The following is a 24,749-nucleotide window of genomic DNA, read 5'->3' as shown; positions in this document are numbered from 1 at the left end:
AAAAAGATAATAAAAGCAGTAATAGCAACGAGAGCATAGTGAGGTAGAAAGGCAATATACTGTATGGACGCGATTAATATATATAATCATAATAATTGTGCAATTGTCATTAAATGGAGAGCAAGGCTTGGCTTGTGTCATGTTAACAAACCATGTTCGTTGAGGTAGGGTTATAAGGCGATTCAGTGCATATCAAGGATAATAAGTATAAATAAATCAAGTGAGGTAGAAGTTATATATAGTGGTTGAGACAAATAGTTAAAGTTCCACATATATTGGTAAATAAATCAAGTGAGATAGAAGTTAAATAGTATGACTGTGAGATATAGTTCAAATTCAAATTCACACATGTATACGAGGTAGCTGTGAAGTGTCAAGCCTCAGCTTGCACACGGTATCAGTTCATTGTTCGATGATGATCTTTCCCATTTTCCATGGAGGGGGCAGCACTCCGTTAGCGTCTTTGATCATCCCGGTGATCCTTAAGTTACTCTAAGTAGGGTATTTACTCATCAAGTGGCTCTTCAATTCTCGTTTGAATGTTATTGTATTTTGAATCTTCCTGATGTTTGGAGGGAGTGAGTTCCAGATTCTGGGGGCAGCTCCGGAGAATGCTCTGTTGTAGGTCTTTTTCTTGTGGAAAAATGCTGGTCGTAATAGCAAATCCTTTGCGCTTCTCGTAGTTCTGTTACCTCCTGAGATCTGAAGTTTCTTGGCTAGATATCTCGGTGTGTTGTAGTGAACCGCTTTGTGCGTGATACAGGCCATCTTCATTTGAATTCTGGCTTCATAAGGTAGCCAGTGTAGTGCTTTCAGGTGAGGAGAAATGTGATCGAATTTCTTTGTTCCCGTAATGAGTCTCGCCGCTGCGTTGAGGCAGGCTTTTAGCGGTGCTGTGGATGTTTTTGGCAGGCCCGCCAATGTGGTGCAGCCATATTCGATCCTCGAGATGACTAGTGATTGTATAGCCAGTTTTAGATCTGTCTCAGTGATAAAGGGTTTCAGTTTTCTTAAATAGTTCAGGTGGAAGCGGGCGCTCTTGGCCATTGCGTTAATATGGTTTTTCATGTCGAGATTCTTATCTAGTGTAATTCCTAGTGATTTGGCTGAGTTAACTAGGGTCGGGGTGCATTCTAGCGCAGTCACCAGTTTAGTCCACTCTATAACTTCAGATTGGCTCCTTGTCGGTGAGATTAGAAGGAATTCGGTTTTCTGGGCGTTTAGTTTCAGATGGTTCAACGTTAGCCATTGCAGAGCACTCTTTAATGTCTTGTTCATTAGGTCGATGTCCTCAAGGGAGGCGATCTTTATGTATAATTGCGTGTCGTCCGCATACATGTGATAGGATACTTGTGATTTTTGAAGGATCTCCGTAAGAGGTTCTACGTATAAGTTGAATAGATCTGGGGATAGCGTAGAGCCTTGCGGGACCCCTATTGCGTTGGGGCTCGGGGAAGAGATTGCTTGGTTAACCAGGAATCGCTGAGTCCTGTTCTGTAGGAAAGAATTAAACCATTTCAGCACGTTTCCAGACAAACCCATCCTCTTTTGTAGTCTGGTCATAAGCACTTCGTGTTTAACCGTATCAAAAGCTGATGATAGGTCTAGGAGGATCAGTAGGCAAGATTGATTTCGGTCTAGGGCTTGTAAGGCGTCATCGACAATGTGCAGGATCGCAGTTTCGGTACTGTGCCCTGTTCTGAAACCAGATTGGCAATCATCCAGTAGCGAGAATTTAGCGATGTGTTGACTTAGTTGGCCCTGCACGCATTTCTCAATGAGTTTAGCCAGTAGAGGGATGTTGGTCACTGGTCGATAGTTGTTCGGGTCTGTGGCAACAGCTGTCGGTTTTTTAAGGATGGGCATCACCTGCCCTGTTTTTAGGCAGTCAGGGAGGGTTCCTTGTGCAAGTGAGGCGTTTATTATCTCAGTCCAGATAGGAACTAGCGTGTGGCTGATTTCTCTTACACACTTTCCTGGTAATGGGTCTTGAAAGTGGTTGTTCGGTCTAAGTGCCGCCAGCGTTCTGGCGATTTTTTCCTGGTCGTATAGATCAAATGTGTCCCATTTTGCCTTATTTTTAGTTTGGAGGCACTCTGGTGAGAAATTGGACTCATCACTGGATAGAGGTAGTGCCTTAAGGTTAGTTGCTGCAATTGTGAGGTCATCTTCAAGCACTTTAGATTTTTCGGTGAAAAATGAGGAGAATTCCTCGCAGCTTATGGGCGTTTTTGTATTCTCTAAAACCGTTTTGGTTAGTTTATTTGACTGTTGTTTTAAGATCTCGAAGAGTTTTCGTGGTCTGTTTATGGCACTGTCCAATTCGTCTCTGAAAAATTCTTTTTTGGAGTTGATTATTTTTTTGTTGTATTCTTTTCTTGTTTTTCTGAGCGCTTTCAGCTCCGGGGAGGAGGGATGTTGTCTCCACCTCCTTTCGGCCATTCTCAGTTTGCGCCGGTCCTCATTCAATGATTCATTAAACCAAGGATTTCTTGGTTTCTCTGATACTTTTTTCGTTTTTAGGGGCATGGTGTCATTGACGATATTACCAATTGAGGTTATGTAATGATCGGTCAGCTCATTGACATTTTGCTTGTTGTTGGGTGGCTTCAAGTCTCTCTCACACCTTTTAACCAGTAGTTCAGTGTTAGCCTCCTTTGTGTCTCGGATCAGTTTCTCGAGCTTGCGTGGTTGCACGGTCCTGCCCTTTGTCAATGTCGGTATCGTGAATGATATGATGTGATGGTCAGACCAGTCGCATGGGTCTATAGCAAGGATAGAGGTCTCATCCTTTTTTGAGATAATCCAGTCTAAGGTCGCTCCTAGTGAGTGAGTGGGTTGGTTGCAGGCTTGTACAAGTTTTAGCTCATTGAGGAAGTCTTTAAGCGCGTTGACCAATTTATCACCGCCGTCATTCCAATGGAGGTTAAAGTCGCCTAGGAATATATTATTGGCGTCCGAGTTAGAGTTGGTCGTTATGATCTCCATCAGTTGTTCTGTGAACTTAGCGTTCTCCCCTGGTGGGTGGTAGAATACATGCAGTTTGCAGCTTTGATTCTTTGGTGTTCTCACATTAATGCCAAGGTATTCACAGGATTCTAAGGGATCGGATTGGAAGTGACAGACCTCGATCTCAGATCGGTGAATGCAAGCTATGCCTCCTCCCACATTCCTTGGTCTGTCTAGCCTGACGATGTTATATTGTGGTGGTACTAAGAGATCCATGGTAGGAGATGAAGATTCATTGAGCCATGTTTCCGTGAGGATGGCCAGGTCAATTTCTTTATTGATGATGAGGGCGGCTATATCTGCTGCATGTTTAGTTGCCGAACGACAGTTAAGTAGAAGGCAGTTCAAGGGTTTCTGTGGTTTAACGAGTTTTCCATTATCCGTTTCAGATGCAATAAGCTGAATATGTTGAAGATTTTGGTGGATTGCTTTCCTGTCATTCTTTCTGGTCGATCTATTAGAGTCAATAGGTACAATTTCAATATTCTCCTCCTTGCTGCGGGCATGTTGCTCATAGGACCTGAGTAAGGCTCGAGTTTCTTCAATCGACAGGGGCTTTGTCCTGATAGGTCTATTATGTCTGTGTACCAGATTCTGGATGTGTGAGACCTTGGTGTGCGTGCTTATCGTCATCTCCCAGATTTTTCCCATTGTCTGTGAGACTTTCATTGCGTTTTGGGCTAGATTCCCTACAAGTTTTTGGAGCTCCTTGATTTCTTTCTGAGTTCGGGATGAGTTCTTGTGTGAGGTAGACCTGGCTGGATGAGCAATGTAGTTTGGTCTTCTCTGCAACTGATCAAATCTCATTCCCACACATCTTTTCTTGGTAAGGGGTGTTTTAGTGGATCTGAGGGATTCTGGTCTTGTATTCGGGGAAGGAAAGGGGTCGATCTCCTCTACTTTGTTCATTTCGTTGGCTTCATAGAGGGGTTCGCTTGGAGCTGGGATACATTCTTCCAGCGCCGTGGCGTTGTGCGTTCGCGGCACCGGCTCTATCCTTGGGACCTTATTCTTCACTTTGTTTCCAAGGTTGGTGGTCATCGTTATCCTTTCTCTCACAGTCTCTGGTGATGCCATCGCATTTACGGTTAAATCTTCAGTGTTATCGGTTTGGTTGTTCTGGCCATCTGTTAGATTGGTGTCTCTAGTGTTGGAGTCGAAGTTATCGCGAGTGATATCTGGTAGTGACCCGTTTTGTTGAAGGTTTGGTCCTTCTGAGTCAACCTCTGAGTTTTGGAGAGTTAGCTCAAAGCTCTCCAGTTCTCTGTTGGTTACTTGCATCGGTTCTTCCTTGTGGGTCAGGCTGTGCTCTTCATTAGCCGGATTGGAAGACCTCCCTGTTCTATCGGTACTAGTCTCTAGGGTTACCTTCTCAGTTTCCGTTATGTCTCCACGGCTGGGGGTTTGCGAGTTGTGGCGGGCTGTGGTATCAACTGGTTGGTTGATGTCCCCAGTTGAATTGACCCTGTTGTCACGCATGATTTCATGTTGGGTCATGGGTGGTTGGTGTCTTGGTCTCTCCAAAGATTCTTTTACAATTAGGAAAGCCTTTTCAAATTCCTCAAGGTCCTTATTGGCTGCTTGTATCAGCACTATTCCCGTTTTATATAACGTGATGCATAGTTCAGCATTGCAACTTCTTGATGGGGAAGTTATTAATTTTGTGCCATGAGGGATGTTTTTCAAATCTACTATGATCAGCATTTCTGTAAGTGCATTGCGCCATTTCGCTGTTTTATTTGTGTGAAAAATCAAGTCATTCATTATGGTGCCTTTGACCATATCAAAGTATGGGTCGGCGAACAATGTGTCCGGGTTTTTTCTCAATGTGTTATGTTTGAACTTTTTGGCCGCATTTTTGGATAGAGTAGAAGGATATTTTATAGTCTGTGTTTCAGGGCCTATCGTCATTCGGCCTCTTACATCCATATTCAGTTGCTGTTATCAGACTGTTTAAATTTGATCAGAGTTGTTCCCTTGTCAGTGAGCAATGGTAATCTCCTTCTTGGTTCCAGTATTGGCAGATGGATCACGTACCAGAATTTCACAATTACGTGACGGGTGCAGTTCCTCTGCTGAGCTCCAATTGAACCTTTTTAATTCCGTTAGCATGACGTAGGAATTAATTTCACTATCCCTTAGAGAGTTAAGAGAAGTCTTGTGTAGGACTAGCCATTCCAAGATGTCCGTCTTTCATAGTCTATTGTTGTTCTGGGGGGGGAGGGGGGGGGGGAGGGCAATATTCAAGAAGTTTCCGCTTCAATAGCAAGTCCGCTTTCATTTAGTAATATATCCAGCCCCCTTTCATAGAAGGATTGATCTATCACATGTTCTAGCTGTCCTTACTTTCCTCTTTCCATTGTCTTGCATGACCTCATTCTTTCGCTTTGTAAATTGCTACTCTCTTACTCTCTTAGTCCTTTTTCTTTTTTTTTTCTCAAACTTTGTCCTCTTTTTCTTTCCTTATTAAACATATGAGTCTTGAGTGAGGGTGTTCTGTTGTTAACGCAAGTTGTTCACTGTTCCAAGATGGCCGTTTGTTTCTCTATCTAAGTGAGAGCTAAAGTCCCTTCTCACTTTCAGTTACTTGAGGCCCTTTCTCAATTTCCTTTCCTTGTAGTGGTTCCAGTCAGAGTCCTTCTTCAATTTCCTTTCTATGTAGTGGTTGGAGTCAGAGTCCTTCTACACTTTCCTCTCTGAGCCTTCTTTTGTTTTCATTATGTCTGCTGTGTTTATTTATGTGCAGTCATTGTTCCATGACTGAGGATGTCATAAACGGCCGCCATTTTAAGGTCAGGCAAGCCGGATTTATCTTTTCCTCCTCTTATAACTCGTCGAATCCATTACACCACATCCCTTTGTGCGCTGCTGGGCTGGGATTAACAGCTTCGGTCCCTCGCGCTAAATCCGTGATTGCGGCCAGTGTGAGGTTTAAGGGTTATTAGTCCGTTTTCGTTTTCGCCGCCATTGCCGGATCAGGCAGGACGGGTCGGCTCAGACTATTCTCGGCCCCCGGCGGTGGGGCTGGGGGGGGGGGGGGGGTATAGGCAGATGGATATCGATGCCCCCACCTCTGCTCGCGCGAGCTCGCTCCTCTTGTTCCGCCCTCCCCGACTGCAGTGCCCAACACCGTGCCCGTCCTCCTCCCGCCGCAACCGCCGATTCCAGCACCCCCTGCAGTGCGGCGGCGCCGCTCACCGTGCCCAGTGCCGCTGTGCCGCTGGTGCTGCCGATGTCCCTCTTATGTCTATTGCCGGTTGCGGTGACCCTGCATCCCGTTTTCGTTCAAACCGCTCCGTCCTGCAGTCCGTCCCGGAGACCAGTCCGTCCAGTGACCCAGTAAGTGATGTTTGCACACTTCTCTATTTTCTCCCGGTCCGCAGTGCACACGCTCGGTTACAGGTCGTAGAGATGGTTTATGCAGGGCGGTTTACCTGGATTTTCAGGGATTTTCACCAGTTTTGGTGATCCCTTATCCCGGAGCTCTTCCCTAGAGCTCCTGTTCCGCGGCCATCTTGGATTAGTGTTAAGAAGATTACCCACAATTTCTTTTAGAGATAAATGCTGAGCATCATCTAAACAAGCCCAGCTCTAAAATCAGGTTCACTCTTACTGTGGCATATAAGCAAGAGAAAACTAAACATAGAGATATTAACTCTAGGAATACACCTTATAAAAACACGACCTGTGAGAACAAATTCAGTGTTCAAAACCGCCTCAATCGAGGTAAAATAACCTAAGTTGGGGAAAAAAGTTACATGTGCCAAAAAAGATACAGCCATAAATCTTATCTCACTGAATTTGACAGAATGAACACTGGGGGAAACCACTTTCAGTGCAATGTATGCCAAAAAAGTTTTAGGCATAAATCTTCTCTCACTGAACATATGAGAATCCACACTGGGGAAAACCACTCTCCGTGCAAAGTATGCCAAAAACGTTTCAGGCGTAAATCTTATCTTACTGAGCATATGAGAATCCACACTGGGGAAAAACCTTATCAGTGCTCTGAATGCCAGAAAAGGTTTAGTAGCAAACCGAGTCTATATCTACATGCATTAACCCACTCTGGGGAAAAACCTTACCAGTGCGCTGAATGCCAAAAAAGTTTCGGCCATAAATCGAAACTCACTGAACATATGAGAATCCACACTGGGGAAAAACCTTATCAGTGCTCTGAATGCCAGAAAAGGTTTTGTAACAAAGCGAGCCTATCTCGCCATGCATTCACCCACTCTGTGGAAAAACCTTATCGGTGCGCTGAATGCCAAAAATGTTTCATTGACAAAAACAAGCTTAATCAGCATACAAGAACCCACACTGGGTATAAACCTTTTCAGTGCTCTGAATGCCAGAAATGTTTCAGTTACAAAATCAGACTCACTGAACATATACGAATCCACACTGGGGAAAAACCTTATCAGTGCACGGATTGCGAGGAAAGATTTTGTAACAAACAAAGCCTTTCTCAACATGCAATAACCCATTCTGTGGAACAACCTTATCAGTGCTCTGAATGCCAGAAATATTACAGTGTAAAACGTAGTCTCACACGGCATAGAAAGATTCACACTGGGGAAAAGCCTTATCAGTGCACTGAATGCCACAAATGTTTCAGTGAAAAAAGCGTTCTCAGTCAGCATATAAGAACCCACACTGGGGAAAAGCCTTATCAGTGCACTGAATGCCACAAATGTTTCAGTGAAAAAAGCGTTCTCAGTCAGCATATAAGAACCCACACTGGGGAAAAGCCTTATCAGTGCACTGAATGCCACAAATATTTCAGTGACAAAAGCGGTCTCAGTCAGCATATAAGAACCCACACTGGGGAAAAACCTTATCAGTGCTCTGAATGCCAGAAAAATTTCCAAAACAAAAGAAGTCTTTCTCGACATACAATAACCCACACAGGGAAAAAACCTTATCCATGCTCTGAATGTCAGAAATGTTTCATAAACAAACTCAGTCTCATTCAGCATATAAGAACCCACACTGGGGAAAAACCTTATCAGTGCTCTGAATGCCCAAAAGAATTCACACTTAAATCACTTCTAAATGCACATGTGAGATTCCATACTGGGGAAAAACCTTACCAGTGCTCTGAATGCCACAAATGTTTCAGTGTAAAAAGAAATCTCATTCAGCATATAAGAATCCACACTGGGGAAAAGCCTTATCAGTGCTCTGAATGCCACAAATGTTTCAGTGAAAAAAGCGGTCTCACTCAGCATATAAGAATCCACACTGGGGAAAAGCCTTATCAGTGCTCTGAATGCCACAAATGTTTCAGTGAAAAAAGCGGTCTCAGTCAGCATATAAGAACCCACACTGGGGAAAAACCTTATCAGTGCTCCGAATGCCAGAAATGTTTCAGTAAAAGAAGGACTCTTGCTCGCCATATAAGAATCCACACTGGGGAAAAACCTTATCAGTGTTCCCGAATTCCAAAAGTGTTTCAGCCAAACATCTAATCTCACTGAACATGTGAGAATCCAGACTGGTGAATAAAATTATCAGTGCTCTAAATTTCAGAAAAGATTCAGAGGTAGAGATGGATACAAGCGCCTTAAGAAAACACACCATCAAAACAATTCAGTGCTCAGAACGCCAGAAAAACATCAATTTTAAACGCAATCTCACTCTATATGAGCAGACGCACACACGAGAAAAACATTACCAACGCTGTGAATGCCAGAAATTCCTATTTGATAGGCACAGCCTCAGTAACCAAAAACGACTCCGTACTGATGAAAAACCTTGAGTGCTCTGAATGCCAGAAAAGCTGCAGAGAAAGCGCTATCTCACCCTGAGAAGCTCCACACTAGATAATAATAATAATAATAATAATAATAATAATAATCCTTATGTCATGAAAGGTTGAATCTGAAAGACAGTGTTATGCTTCATGAGAGATCCCACTCGGGGGAAAAACCTTATGAGTGCTCGAAATGCAAGCAAAGTTTTGGTTACAAATTACTTCTCACTTGTCATGAGCAAACTCATATGGGAGAAAAAACCTTATTTGTGTTCTGAATGTCAGATAATGTTTAGTCTTGAATACAATGCCATTTCACATGAGAGAATTCGCGCTGGACTAAAGCCTTATACAGGAGGGGAAAGCCAGAAACGTCTTACTCAGAAAGGAGATCTCACTGAACATGAGACATGCATCCACACCAGGTGAAAAGTAAGGCGTATCTTGAGTTGCAGAAAAGCTACTAACAACCTGATTTTACATGAGAGAGCACATATTTTAGTTGCAATAGAATTCACCCAGAAACTCTTACAGGATAACTTAGGCTGCCCGCATGCAACCTCCAAAGAAATTTCAGGCCTTGAAGTTTTTTTAATTGCAACAAAATCCACAATTTGAGTATCTGAAAGTTACACAACTCTCAAGGTCTTTACTTTACACAGAGAAGTGTTAGTGCTTGCAAAAATCAACTAATTGCCAAAAAAATCACAATATTAATGTCTTACATTTTACTCCACCCAAAAGGCTTCTACTCACCCTTGTTTCTTAACATATGACTGAAATCTATATTTTCAGGATAAGATTAAGCTTAGGTAGAGTTCCTCAATGAAGAACTCCGCAAAGTGACAAAAAAACTCTGGCGCTCTACTCGGTGTTCCGCGAGCAGCGGAGTGCGTCAGGGTCATGCCCTTCTTGGTGATTTTGATCCAGGGTTGTTTGTCCCGCCCTGTAAAAATAATCGCGAAAGGCACCATGTGCAGCGCAAGAGGGTGCAGCTGCTTCTACTCGAGCTGCAGCTTTGTCAATGTGAAGGAAGGTTTCTCAACGCGAGTGGTTGTGACCTGCTGCGACCACTCGCATTGAGAAATCCGACGACCCGCTTTGAGAAATCGCCCCAGGAGGTTGATTTTGCTCGCCAACTAGACCTTGGCGAGCGCGAGCAAGGCAAAAATCTCGTCAGGTGGTGGATTTTCCTTGCTCCAGCACATGACGTTGAAGAGCGTGAGCATTGAAAAAAACCTTGCTACGCTCCACGGAGCGGAGTTTTTAGGAACTCTACGAGCTCCGCTGAGTTCACCACCCAGAATTAGATACTATACAACAGCAGGAAAACATAACAAACCAGTTCATTGCCTTCGGTAACGCTCTTTCTGGTGGATACTCCTTTACCTGCAGATTCCTTACCGTGTGAATATTCCCCACACACCAGACTGGATCCTCAAACTTTAAAGCAGTCCTGCTGCACGCAGTAGGAGACATCATGCAGCTCAGTGTCGACGTCATTGTGCTCCACAAGTGACAAGCGGAGACGCATAGAAGCACTTCCCATGCGTACTGGGAACAACTACAGAGGCCTATGAGTTCATTATCTCACAGGTCTATATCACATTGCAGGCCCTGGCCAGATATTAATTCACAATTTTTATCATGATTAGAATTCAGATGAGGCCTTTCATTTCCAAAAATTCTAATTGTATTCTCAGCAGCAAGTGTTTAAGCTGTTCGGTGCTCATGACAAGGTCAGCTCGTCGTGCAGTACACTGGAGCTGTGCTTATGACGAGTTGACCTTGTCATGAACCATGGGATTTTAGGATTTTCAGCGCAGGAGGGGAAAAGCCTTAGCAGCCAAGGTGATATATAAAGTGTTGAGTGATGACTGCGCAGTGCTCAAGATGAAAGTGATATGATGATAAAACCGTCCGATCCACATTGTGTACACAGAAACAGGGCTGTAAATACTTTCGTACAATACAAGTTATGCAAAGGCGATTCTTAGAAGACATAATTTATATGAAATAGTCCCTGTATAGTCAATGTTTCGACCGTTCCAGTTAATTACCGTGGTCTCATCAGGACGGTAGATCGCCGCCTCTCCAATATGCTTCTCAACTATATTCAATACAACCCAGTAAGGATTCTTCTGTATCTCTGGGCAGCGTACCTGGGAGGAACTCACATTCAACTAAGCAGTTCCAGCGCCCGTTCGTCGGACCAAACAACTGCAGCAGGTGAATCCTCGGCTCGCTGTCAAACAAGTTCAAGTGTGACACTTCCTAATGAGGCCATCGTCATTGACTGTCTTGTCTGTGAGAAGCTGCACCAGCCCTCCTGTGATGGTGGGCCGGAAGACCTTCACTGCCAAGTGAAATGCTCGCAACTCCAACAGCTTGTTGTGGAGTTGGGTCTCTGCCGGTGATGAGGGTTCCCTAGTCTCTATCTCCCATATGGCCTTCCCAACTCAGAAGTGATACATCCGTCACCACTGTTAAGTCTGGGTGGAATAGGGAGAGGGGTCTGCCACTGGCATGATCTAATTCACTGGAGAAAATGTTGGATTCTGCCTACAATAGGGTGAGTCAGCGTCTGGAAGGACACAAACAGGTTTTGCAGCTGCACCAGTTGTATAGGCAGGTCACTCAGTGGCATGATGTCCTGGATGTTGTCTTTATGTGCCATGGCCATGAAAGAACTGGGAGACCTGTTGGGTTTGCAGCAGGGTCTGGCGCTGGCAGTGTTGAAAAACCCCACTGTAGCCAAAAGGGGACGAGATTTGTGATGAAATTGCGTGGCGGAGGGAGACAAGCAGTAAGGAGGCGCACTGATTGTATACCCCCCACCTGACAGGATGGTGACAGACCCCAACCACCTGCAGGGGAAACGTGCCACCTAATCTCATAGCTGCCAGGTGCTTTACTATGTAAGCAGAATGGTGGTTTACAACTGCGCTTACGTTGGGGCACCACATGTTTTTTCCAGCATAATTTGGTGTACTCCCCCTGTGTGGGATGACAGCACCCGCCGAAGACTGCACCCTTGTGTAGACTGGGACAGTGCACCTTCCATGTAATTCTGAACTGGGTCTTCAAATATGGTAAATTTTCTGTGCCTATTTAATTCAGGTATACAAAGAATGTGGTACTACTTGTATACTAGGGTAGGTCAAGGAAGATTGAATTTCTAAGGTGGCAGAAATGTTTTTGTCAAAGTGCTGTATTCCCTAAACACCCTCCCGTACCCTGAACATAATGAGATCATGTAGATTACACCTCTGTGTGCCTAATGCTGCCATTTGCATTTCAAGACCAGTGATTAATGTGGCTTTATTAAGTTCAAAGCCATTAGGCGTTCCCGAACTGTCTGATCGAGCTGCATTTGTACATAGGCCTTCCTATATTATGAGATTTATTCCTGCTTCAGTCTTTAATTGCGATGAATACTGTAATACCCAGGCATGAAGTCATCGTCAAGCTGCTTAAATAATCCATCTGTCTCCCCACCTCTTCCCCACTGCATCCTTAACCAGTGGCCTAGCCAGTGTGCCCTGGGCCTCAAGGTAAGAAAGGAAATGTGACCCCTGCCCTCTGTTTGGATTTTGGAAAACAGCAATAATCATTGTTCTGTGGGCCCCTCAGGCCTCTGTTTGAACTGTGACAAACAGGTCCACAGGGTTCAATGGGCCTTTAAGGCATCTGGGACCTGGTGTCACCGCACCTGCTGCACTAATAGGAAGCTAAGCCCCTGTCCTTACCAACCGAAACAGCCAAGTACTGATCTGGCCATATCTGCAGGCATGCAGCCTGCCTCTTCCACTGAAGGGATTTAGGTCGCATGAAAGCAGCATGCGGGAAACATTTATTATCTGAGGCAAAGTCAACCAACACCTCGTCTGTTCCAACCTGAATCCGTTTAAAACCAGGGACGAAAAACAGTTCATCGTCATCCCTTACTTATCAGAAGGGTAAAATAGATTCATCTAACATTACAGTGTACCACATAAAAAAATGTGATTCTGTGTACAAATTAGAACTAGCATGCATATAGAAAGGGGAGCCTTTGGCCAAAATAGCCATTTTCCCTACCCATACTTTTAACACAGCTTATACGAAAATGCTAATTACATTGTCATCCGGAAATAGTCATTAGCGCCTACTCATAAGCAATTGCCACTTAGAATTGTCTTTCACTTCAAGCTTTCAAAAGTAAATTGATTTAAAAGCAGTATTGAATTTTTTGACATTATGTACTTTTACCAAAATTAAGAGCATCAATTTTATGACACACCATAGAAAAAAGGAGTTGTTTATATATACTAAACCTCCAGAAACGTTCGATTAACCAGTTACAAAGTCACGTCTAGCTTAGTTAGTTTATAGTCTTCTTTTTTTTAATAGAAATTATTTTACATTGTTGCTGGATCTGCATGACTAAACACTTATAAGGCCTCAAAGCCGAGACCTATTGGCTATGCCAATGCTTGTTAGTGATTGAGTACATTGAGCAGCAGAACTTTTGATTAAGTCTTGAAGAATGCCGCAAACACCTCTTCGGAGGGTTAATAGGCTGAAACATGTTGACCTCTTATTGACTCTAACAGTGCATATATGTTTCTCCCACAGTGCCCTGTTTTTAATCCTGGCCCAGGGGCGTACAAATAATGGAAACCACATACCCTTTAGCAAGTTTTAACTTTCACTCTGCTGCCCACACTACCCTGAGCTCATTATTGTGATATTTAGTATACCTTTCTTTACGACAAAATATGCCTGAACTCCTCCTTCTCTGTGAGGCGGTTGTATCACAGTCATGGAGATTCCCAATAAGGAAGCATGCCAACTATGGTGGGTGAGGGATATTTCATTTTAGCTAGGTCTTCATTTGAAACAGTAATCCTCAGAGACCCAAGGGTTTCTTGATTGTGGTAGAAATACATTTTTACCCCTTCATTGTACGTTCAAGCACAGACCATTGCATGAAATGTTGTGATCTATGTAGGGAAAATACTCTGTGCACTGAGAAAATGTGTTAAAATAACAGAAAGTTGATAATCGCATTTAATACCTTCTCAAACTTGGATTTATCTAGAAGAGAAGTCTGTTAATTCTAGCAGATGTTTGATACCACAAGATATAAGTAATTAGGGGATCTTTATCTGATATCTTTATCTGTAAATTATCTGAAATTATTGAACATAAACTTATGCACTTATTATTTCTAAAGATAAAGGAAGTTCTATATTTCTCTTTTCTAAACTAACCCCAGTGCGTATGACTACAATAACCACCTCTCTCAAATCAATATTGTGCTTGTTTATTGAGAAACCAGGAACTGCGCATCAGTATTTTTCTTAGGGAGCTTCAAGTTAGAGAGTGAAAACACTTTTTAGAATGCCCCAAAAATTGTGATAAAGATATTTCAATATGTTTGACATAAATAATAGGTACATTTCATTACAATATTGAAATGGGAAATAACAGGAACAAATATTTACACAACATTACAAAAATATTAGCAATATAGGAAATACTGAAGTTCATGTACTAATAATCCATTTGGTAAAAAAGTAGTTGCTTGTAGAGTCAGCACACTACTGTGTCTGTGATTGCTTTTAAATAAAGACATTTTTTAATGCACACCATTTTACTTTCAGATTCACAAATGTCCTCTTGGGTTACTAACTCCTATTACTGTTTTCAGCCCACATATAGTTTCAAAGCTTAATACATACCTTAAGGATGTATAAAATATTCAGAAGGGAAACTATTAACATTCCCCTTCCAAATTCTGAATTGTTAAATGGGCTTAGTACATTTAAAAAAGGGGTTTATCATTTACAAACTCTGTGAATTACCGAACAATAAAACCCTTGGTACCTGAGGCCATTTTTCTCAATTCCCTCCAAATTAAGTTTACTAATAATGTTAGTTTAATTATAACCGGTGCATGTACCTATTTAGTGTTAGTGTTGCTTCATATCAAATAAAAACCATCACACATAACTCTTATACAATACTTAAAGACAGAATTGCTGACATCCAGCTTTAATGTTTTGTTAAATATATTTGCAAATGTCGTCACTTAAACAGGAAAGCAGCTAAAGCAGTCTCTGGACATAAAATAGGATGTAATCATAATCTTTAGATACATTTTCTGAGTTTCAGGAACAATGTGTGTCTTCTGGGTTTACTCCAATCCACTATAATAAACATATTCAATCCTTTCAGATTTGATCTGTTTGTACTGGTTTCTATTGCAGACAATAATCTAGATTTAGAGCAAGGGTCAATCCCACCCATGGCTTTTAAAATCTATTTATCAATGATCTCTATTAGTGTTATCGCAACTAAAACTGTAATAGAACTGATCTGAGAGATGGACCTTCAAGTATTATGCTCAGTCAACTTATTGAACAAACTATGGAGTTAAAATCTGAATAGATTAGATCCACAAGCATTGCCTTACCACTGTATTTTACATCAATAGATTACTTATCAGCACATTTTCTCTAAGTACAATTAAGTCATCTTCTATTTTTCGCGGAGCTCGTGCTGGGTCTGTTTGAACTCTTTTAAAATATGACATTTAAATCCAAAAGTTCAGGAATTCTAGTTTCAAGCCTGGTCAAACCTTAATGAATGCTACACCTAAAGATGCCTTTCTGTTCCTACATTTTATTATGCACCATGATTCAGAAATGGCATGTTTTTGCTTTCGGAGGTAACATTCTAAACATATTTATTATTGTTGCCATCCGAAACATTATCACTAATTTGAAGATAACATCAAGTGGTTCTGTGATGCTTGCTGGAATGGGAAGTGTTTAATCAAAAGGTGGATTGAATTCAAGTTTAGGTGACAATTTAGCAAAAGCGTGTGGATTTTGTATATATTTAAAATTGTTGATCTCCAAAAAGGCCTAAATCAGTAAATTAAATTTAAATTCAAGTTTATCATTTTAATCCTATTGTTGCAAAAGATGTGATTTTGAACCCCATGAGGCGGTTCCTTTCAGAAAGCATTCAGGTTGTAATCATGAGTCAAATAATGCTGAGGAGGTTAAAATATTCAAATTGAATTCTAATTATGCATGAAATGTTCATTGTTCAATATATTTCTTAGTATTTTAATGTGCAGACTTTATTGCTTAAGGAAAATAATTAGAATTTGTTTTTCTATATGTAGGAAGCATTACATTAATGAAATCTCTGTATCCCACCTTCTTTCCTTTCCTGTTCTTCATGAACGTTTCTATTGTTGAACTTTAAAGATTGCCCAAAATTAAGAATTGTGCTCTACATAACTTTGCTGTGTTACAGTATGTTGATTTTTATGTACAACTTTTGTCTCATGTGTATAGCAACTGATTGTTTTGCTTTAATAATCAGCTTATGTTTATTAGGTCTTATTATTCAATAAAATGTTTCAAACACAACAAATGGTAGATGATATGTATTTACAACTGCAGCACTTTTATTGTATGGGCAGTTTCAAAGGGGCCAAAAATATGGTCTGCAGGTTGACGGAGTACCACATTGGCATCAGCAGGGAGAGGTTTGGGCAGGTGATTGGGGGTATATGTAAGGCTAGAGTAGGGGGAACAAAGCATGTACATTGTGGAGACTGTGACTCCTGGAGTTAATGTGAGGGATACCATGCTACCCTGTAAATGAATCCCCTAGTGAATATTATCAACAAACTTTATTCGGTTTTATAAAAGAAAACCATAAAAGTCATACATAAAATGATGAAACGTCTTCCAAGTTACAGATTGACAATTATAATATGTCCAAGTTAATCAGAACACAAGATACAAATTCATGAATTACAGTACAGAAGTTAATTGCAGTTTGACCTGAGTCTAACAGCGACCCGTAAAAAGTTAATCGTATGCAAAACAGTGTCTTTAGAGAGGAGTTATAAAAAGATAAGCGCTGGTCTCACCCGCCTAAAACCCACTTTTTTGAGAATGGGAATAATAAATACCTTTCTAGGGACAGCATAAAAACTACAAAACATTATAAAGTGCATCATTTCCTGAGGAGACTCACCGTTGCAGCCACAGGACATGCGGCACAGGCCTCTGTGGGAGCCACGAGGGTGTACCAAGAGGTAATGGAAGAGGTTGAGCCAAAACCGGGTCAATAGAAAACAATCATGGATGCTTTTAAGCCCTAGAAGATAAGGTTCGGTGGTTGGTACAGTTTTTAACACAATGTACCTACGTACACTAGGCTTACACCACTCATTTCCCTCTCTATCACAGCGGCTCATTCTTAAAAAAAACTCTTTGACCAGAGAAAGGTCCCTCTTACATATGCGCTTAGGGTTAATAAATAGTTCCTACCTACCAACTCTTATATAGTGGAGCCATCGGATGCTTGAGACATGGTCAAGTGAAAGGCATTCCCGTAGGACGTCTTTGCTACGTGTATTTTCTTGCTTAGCCCAAATATTAAGCCACGAATCCAGGTAACGGAAAGCCAGTAAATCTGAAAGGAAAGGCATCCCCGATTCTTCATGCACGACATAAAACGGGGTGCTTTGTGGGACAGAAAGGGCCATCACAGGAAAGAGTTTTCAGGACTTTGCACTGCCCCTACCCCAATGTGGCCCAATATCTCACGCCCATAACTAACCTTTGAGATATTTTTGGCTTCATATATCTTCAAAATAGCCCCTATTTGCTTCCCTCGGACTCGGTTGGCAAAGTTAAAAACATCTGCAAAAGCTTTCCCTAGATCCCCTTTCTTCCAAGTAAGCAAAGGGCAACAACTGAAGGAATCGTCAAACACAAATAGGAGAAAAGATTGGTCTTCAGCATTGATGAAAGTCCGAGTTTAAAAGTGAACTGCTTAGCTTTACGATCTTCCACCTGCATAATGAACGACTTGGCATGATTAAACGAAAGGTCCAAGTCCTCCATAAAAAGGGCAAAATAATTCAGAAGAAGTTGTAGGCCCCCAGTTGCCCTCCTATAGGAGTGGCAGGCTATGCTCGGCTAACTGGGGACAATCAGCATTTGTGGCCAAAAGGGCCTTCTCTAAGGAATTAATATATAGGTTAAAAAGAAAGGGTGCTAAAATGCACCCCTGACACACCCCTCTCTTGAAGTCAAGCTGACTGGACACTTACAGATCCTTTGAATAGCGGACAACCGCGGTTGAATCACGGTGAAGATCCCTCAGAATTAAAACAATGTTACTGTCAATGCCAATGGAGGACATCAACTGCCACAGCTTGAACCTATTGACACAGTCGAATGCTGAGAACTGGTCAATGAAGGCTAGGTATATGGGGCTGGACTAGCCACAGTGTAATTGTTCAGAACCATGTACAGGTTTAAACACTGTTCCACAGTGGAACGACCTGATCGAAAGCCGTTTTGGATATCAGATAAAAAGTCGTTTTCATCAGCCCAGGATACAAGTGTGTCAAGTACCATGCGACCCGCCACCTTCACCACAGAGTCCAGAAGAGAAATGGGCCTATAACAGTAGGTCCTGTCCCGATCTCCCTTTTTAAATACCAGGACTATAATCGATAAAGCCCAAGAATCTGGGCGGCCAACCTGGACTCCAGCATTGCTAACAGCTGTGAGGACAGGCACCCAGGTTTCTACGTGGGAGATGTAGAGATCTGTCAGGATCCCATCTGGCGCGGGGGGCCTTGTTTTTAGACAGACCTTGCGTGGTGAAAATAAGTTCTGACTTGCATTCCACCCTTTCCTGCCCCTCAGTTGGCGGGGTTTCTGACTGGAAGATACCTTTGAAATGATGTACCCAATCCTCTGTTATATGGGCATCCAGTAAATTAGCATTATTCCCAGATAGAAATGGGCTGGTAATAATGCCCCAGAACTTTGAGCTATTACGCATTGCACTAGCCTCCACTAAATCGATCCAGGCCTCCTCCCTCAGGACAGACTTGCAAGTTGCTAGAGCAGCCTTATATGCTCTTTGTAGGCCTTTGACCGCCACCCGGTCTCGGGGCTTAACACCCAAGGCCTGTCTCAGGTTCCTGGAAGCCTGGGAGCACGCCGAGTCAAACCATTGTGGACCTAGTTGCTAACGGCCGCAACCCGGGTCCCGTAGTAACCTCCTTATGACAGTAGACATGGATCCAAATGCACCCATGATGTCCGGAGCACTTGCCTCATCGTCGAGACAGGTGGCAAACTCGCTGCAACACTGAGTTAAAAGGGACTTGTGGAGTAGCTCTGGGACAATACACCCCCACTTTACGCTCCTTCCCGCTTCCACTGCTTTAAGGGGGATACCAGACCCCCCGGCCACCTTGGTGTGTCCGAGTGTTCGGGTACAGCCTGTTAAGACACAAATGGAGTTGTGGTCACTACATTCACTCGCATGCACAGAAAATTTGTTAACCAGGATAGATACAAAGGTGAAATCAATAAAGTGGTCACATCCTCTCCCAATAACGGTGGGAGTAATGTCTGTTTTCCCCGGAGGCAGCTTATTCATTACAGATGTTAGATCAAATTCAAGCAAGATGGAGTTAAGGTCAATACCCTTGGGAGTATGTTCCATGTGTAAGCCTGCTTGTCGTGCACAGCCCATAGCTTCCACTCCTCGTTGCCTGATGTCCTCACACATTTGAGTGTTAAAATCCCCTGTAAAAAAATGTAGTGATAACTCTGACCTTTAAAGATGCTATCCTGAAGTACAGACCCCAGCAGAGTTATATTGCCCTCATGTGTGTGTGACTCCCGTGTTGCAAAAGTTTACCAGAAGTAACTTGCTCTTTCCACTGGACAACAACATCACATGTAAATTGGGAGAGACATATAGTGAGAAACTGGCTCTGTATACTGCACCAAAGTGAGGTACAGTGTGTATAGAGTCCAAGGGTCTCCAGAGGTAGGAAGAGGTTAAAGTTAGATAGAACCTTACTCTCTAAAGTGGTAGGTTGGTTGAGCAGTAAGGCAGTATCAGAGGACAATGTTAAGCATTTGATATACACACTCAGTCAGAAAACAAATTCACACACTAAAGAACTGAACTCTAGGCCAATTGTTTTTGTATAACAAAATATACTGTTGTTTTATTTCTAGAACTAAGCAAGCCTGGCACAGGTAAGCATAAAAATACATTGCAGTAATAATTTACTTGTATGAACACAGTTCAAGTAGGCAGTAGAAATTGTACTTTGTTTGATTTACAGGGGAGCAGTAGTATGCAACACTTAGCAAATACAGTACATTGAAATGAATAGGCTTTTTCAGTAAATTGCAGGTAAGTTACTTTTTATGTTACTTTTCTAACTCAGTGCTGGATACCTAGATTCAGCACTGGTACATTTCCTAGAAACAGGTAAGTAATTAAGTTTTGGTTATTCGCATGATTTCTAAAGAATATTTTCAGTTTTCAAAACTCCGCACTTGGAAACTTTTTGGAGCAGTACATTGAAATTAATGGGCTCCTACAATAAATTGCAGGTAAGTTACTTTTCACATAACTTTTCTAACTCCGTGCTGGATACCTAGATTCAGAAAAGGGGGTGGTGATGGACAGAGTTTCTGAATTAGGGAGAATACTCCTACTCAGTCAAGAGATCAGGGCTTTATCCATCACCGTTTTTTAGCTCACTGCACCATCCCAGCTCAGAACCCGGCTACATGCAAATTAGTCTGTCCCTGTCCCAGTGCATCATGGGAACAGGGCAAACCAAACTACCAAGCCAATTCTTATACTGGGAAGGAAACAAGCTTCCGGGGTCCGGTTTCTGGCATTTCAGTTTTGAAACTTCTAATGAATATATGAATCTTTTGCTTACACTTTTGTGTTATTAGACTCTACGTTACCTGACTGATTGTAACAAAATTTACATTTTAGCAAGGACAAGTGGATACTGTCCTTATAGATTCCCTTTGGGATTGTAAAGAAGTGCCACACTCAGCGCAACCTACGGCAAATTAGTTTTTCTACTGCCCTGCACCACTGAAAAACGCAGAAAGATTGGATCAAAGATGGCATTATGAACTTTTGGCACTGTATCTTGTATAGCTATCCAAATTTAATTCATTTTCCTAATTAGGTTACCTTGCCCCGTGGACAAAACATTGATCCACAGTTTTCATCTCATCCCGGCTGGGTATTGAGTCTTAACACACTTTCTACTTTTGACTAGCCTCCAGATTTAGATAATATTAGGCTACCAAGGGCTTTTATTCCCATTCAGGGGCCTTATTAGGTCTCGCCTAGATAGCGCTTGTGCTATCCCTTTGAGATTTGATGTATTTCTCATTTTATGCATCCTATGTAAAGCTGCAATATGCTATTTCTTTTCATGTAAAGCGCTCTGATACCTTTTCCTCTAGCTTACGCTATATACAATTTATAAATAAATAGACTTAGTACTCCCTTAGAGCCACCTTTTCTCATGTTGTAACCTCCCATTGGGACTGCCCCCTTACATGTGTTGCTGCGCTGGATGTTTTATGCGGACTGTATGCGGACGCAGCAGTCTCTGTATTTACTTGACGCTGCTAGCTGTGTGACAACACAAAGGTTATTTTACTCTTTTAAGTTGTTTTCTGCTTTTAAAATACTCATATTACTGACACACTCGCATACCTGCTGCCGAATTCTCTCTCCCTAAGCCCCGGTCCGACACAGCTTGTGCCGCTTGATCGGAGGGCTGCTGGGATTCACACTTCCTCTTCCCCGGTGCTGGGTCAGCGCTCCAGTCTTTCGAGCCGCTGGAGAACCGGGCCTTATGGGCCGAGCAGCGCAGGGCACGCCTATAATCTCCGGGTTCACCTGCCTTGTCAGACAGATACACGAGACACTCTGTTAGGCGTAGAAAATCGAGTTTATTAGCTGCAGCTAAGCACAGTTGTCCAAGAAGTAGCAAATGGTATATTCACAGGAGACTGCCACTTAACTCCTTGGCTTTCAGTCTCTTATAGAACACATATTTACAATGGCTACTCCCAAAATATACAAAACTGACAAATAGGAAAAGTTTGAAAACAAGCTATCAAGTATCTTAAACATGCCCTCCTTTCAGACCCCGTGTGCTCTCCTCCCCTCAAGTTAATCAACACTAGTGCCCGTAATTCAATTTGCAGGTGGTAGAACATGTTCGCGTGTTTCAAAGGATAGTTTGTGTAATAAGAGAATACACGAAGAGAATAGCGAAGGCCAGTCAAATAAGATAAAGTAAGAAAGAATGGTGGGACCCAAACAGTGGAGTAAGACAAGGATTAATCAGTCTAGACATGGATTAACGAACTCGGCCAGACCCTGACATTGGTTTCGTAAACAAGGACAAGGGGTTACTTTTTAACAGAAGAGACATGTAGCAGCTAAAAAAGCAAAAACACTGCGTTCGCCGTGCTGCCTGAGTGAGGCAACATAAAATGGCGGCTGGACACAAAATGACGGCTAGATACGAAGCGGAGTCGAAAACCTCAGAACCTCAGACCCTCCTTTTGCCATTACTCAGGCAAACTCTAAGATGGCCCCCATCTTTGCATGATTTGTCCATTGTTAGTTTCTGGGTATTTTTTCCAGTTCCAACATGGCGGCCACCCAGAACGCGATTTACACGCGTTTTTCTAAATTCACTGCACATATACGCCGTTTATTAGATTGACCTTCGAATCAATTTGGCTGCTCTTATAAAGCTGTTTTGTTACCACTTAGAGAGCATTTTTTTGATCTTCTTGACTTTCACCGTAACTTAAGTACTTCCGGGTCGGCGGGTATAAACATCCTCGACCATCAGCGCATTCGGTGTATTGCCACAAACCGAAGCTGACCGTGCGGTGTTACCGGACTTTTGGACCAAGTAAGTACACCCAGAACTCAGGCGTTAGGCATTGCGCTTTAGTGTAGTTGCTCTAGTCCCTGCAGGGCTGTTCTTAGACTCAGGAAGCGCACTATTTTGATTTAAATCGTTGAGTCTTACCACCAGAATCTGTAGTACTGTTTATGATCTGGCTGGTATTTAAACTATAATTTTTTAACTAAGACCAGCATTAGAAAGAAGTCCCATGCGTTTCCAATGACCTAATATAATATCTATCGGTTCCAGATAAAACCAGTACATTAGCTGATCTGGACTATCGGAATCATCTTAACACCACCTGCCCAGTGATAAGGTAATTGCCATTTCTTTCACCTTTATTCTAGAATCATTGATTTATCATTTAGAAACTGACTGGGTTCACGTTTGTCTCTCTGTAGATTTTCCATCAGACCGCCTGAACAACTCATTGCGGCCCCTACTTGTTATTTCTCTGGTATGACACAGTTAATTATCTATGCCCAGAGCACATTCTCAATGCCCAACACAGAGACAGTAGAATATGATTCTAGTTGACAAAACCGAATGGTTTCTACTTATAATATGTTATCAACTTGTTGTCAAAGTACAAATATAGACATTCTTCTTAAATACAGAGCATTTATTTTTAAGCCAACAATCCAAAATGGGTCTGAGAAGGGATTGCACTTGATTAGAACTGCATTTCAAGCAAGATATCATGTAATCGGCTGTGTTAATGCCCTAATAATAGTTTTTTACAAATGAAGGATTACATATGAGAAATGGTCCTTATGATGAATTTGTTTGTTTCACTAGGTGTACTTAGGTTACTATACCTACAAATCCGATTTACTCTGTTTTGAGTCACATTGACTGTTGATTTGAATTTTAAATTGCTGGGAGGTATCACTAGGAAGGGGTTGATACTTTCCCTTACAATTTTTTAATTGTTCTTGTAAGATACAAATAGAGCTTTTGTTAGGTTGTTTAAAATTATGAATTAAGTTATTTTTTAATATGTTGCTAATAATAATTGATTTATTTTTAATATAGGGAGTTGTTTACAGCATAGAAACAAAACATCGTCCTGATGATGGTCTTTTTGATGAAAACAACCAAGACCGAAACGTCGACATCTGATTATCATCTCCTCTAAGGCAGTTGTTTGACGCCACCTCACAACCATGTTTGATTGTTAAAACTGGGTTGTTTGTCTGAATCATTTGGAGCTGATATTTTGGGTTCAGAATTATAGAGAAATTGATTGTCTTTCTTAGTTCTTGATCCCTTTTGCTTGAATTGATTTATGTTTGCATCCCTTGTCATTTTTACCAAGTAAAATTTATTTCTGAACAAATTTCACCTTCTCTAGCTCTCTTTTTAACCTGCCCTTCCTTGCATCTATGTTGCTTTGCAATTAATTTGATATCTTGTTGATACAATAGGGTGGATTTTGACAAACCACTCGTTAACTAAGAGCCAACGTACTCTAAACAAGTCCCTTGTAGCACTTCATGTTTTGGAACATTAATCGCCCAAGCCTACAAGGGTTTATTGGGTTTCCCCTGTGAAAAAACGTATTTTGGCGCAGATTTCTTTCTGCTGCGGGTCACTTTTCGAAGTGGTGTTTTGTACGGTGAGACTGTTGTCTCCATAGCTTTTAGATTTTGTGTTAGTCGGCAACGTTCATGTCTGAAGCCGAGACACTAACCTACACAGATGAATATATTCAGAAAATCTCTTCAGGTCCATCATTATTAGGCAATAAAGGACCCGTAGTACCATTACCGTGTGAATCCGACTTAAATCAGTTGGAAAGATTGCGTAAAAAACTAGTTCGCACAGAGTTGCATGCTAAGTTTTTAACTGATTGCCTTAACGCCAATATTATACCTACTGGCCTTCAGATCAGAAACATCCCAATCATTTTCACTGAAGACGAAGACTTTAAATTACACTTCAGCTTTGCTTCCAATAAATGTTCACGCACCTGGATGGTGCTGAGCATAGAGACAGCCCTTAAACACATTAAAAATCTGGTTAAAGATATAGAAGCACTAGAGTTGAAAATTAATAGTGATTCCAGCATTGTTGATGCTAAAGCATTGTTGGATAAGATTTCACAGACTATTAAAGATTTCGAAATCTTTAATCAACAAAAAAAGACGTCTAAACTACAACTAGACATAAAAAGAT

At 41.9% G+C, this 24,749-nt stretch overlaps 1 protein-coding gene and 1 pseudogene across 1 annotated transcript in view; both read left to right on the top strand.

Moving 5' to 3' along the window:
* The window catches only part of LOC147737806 (uncharacterized), a 146,088-nt gene that overhangs the window by 41,682 nt on the left and 79,657 nt on the right, over window positions 1–24,749 (top strand). The window lies entirely within an intron of this gene.
* Window positions 6,768–8,633, top strand: LOC147737807 (uncharacterized; annotated as a pseudogene).

The sequence above is a fragment of the Lissotriton vulgaris genome, chromosome 1_1, assembly GCF_964263255.1.
Source record: "Lissotriton vulgaris chromosome 1_1, aLisVul1.2, whole genome shotgun sequence".
Classification (NCBI taxonomy): domain Eukaryota; kingdom Metazoa; phylum Chordata; class Amphibia; order Caudata; family Salamandridae; genus Lissotriton; species Lissotriton vulgaris.
The sequence above is the reverse complement of the archived record's forward strand: the minus strand, read 5'-3'. Positions and strand labels throughout refer to the sequence as shown.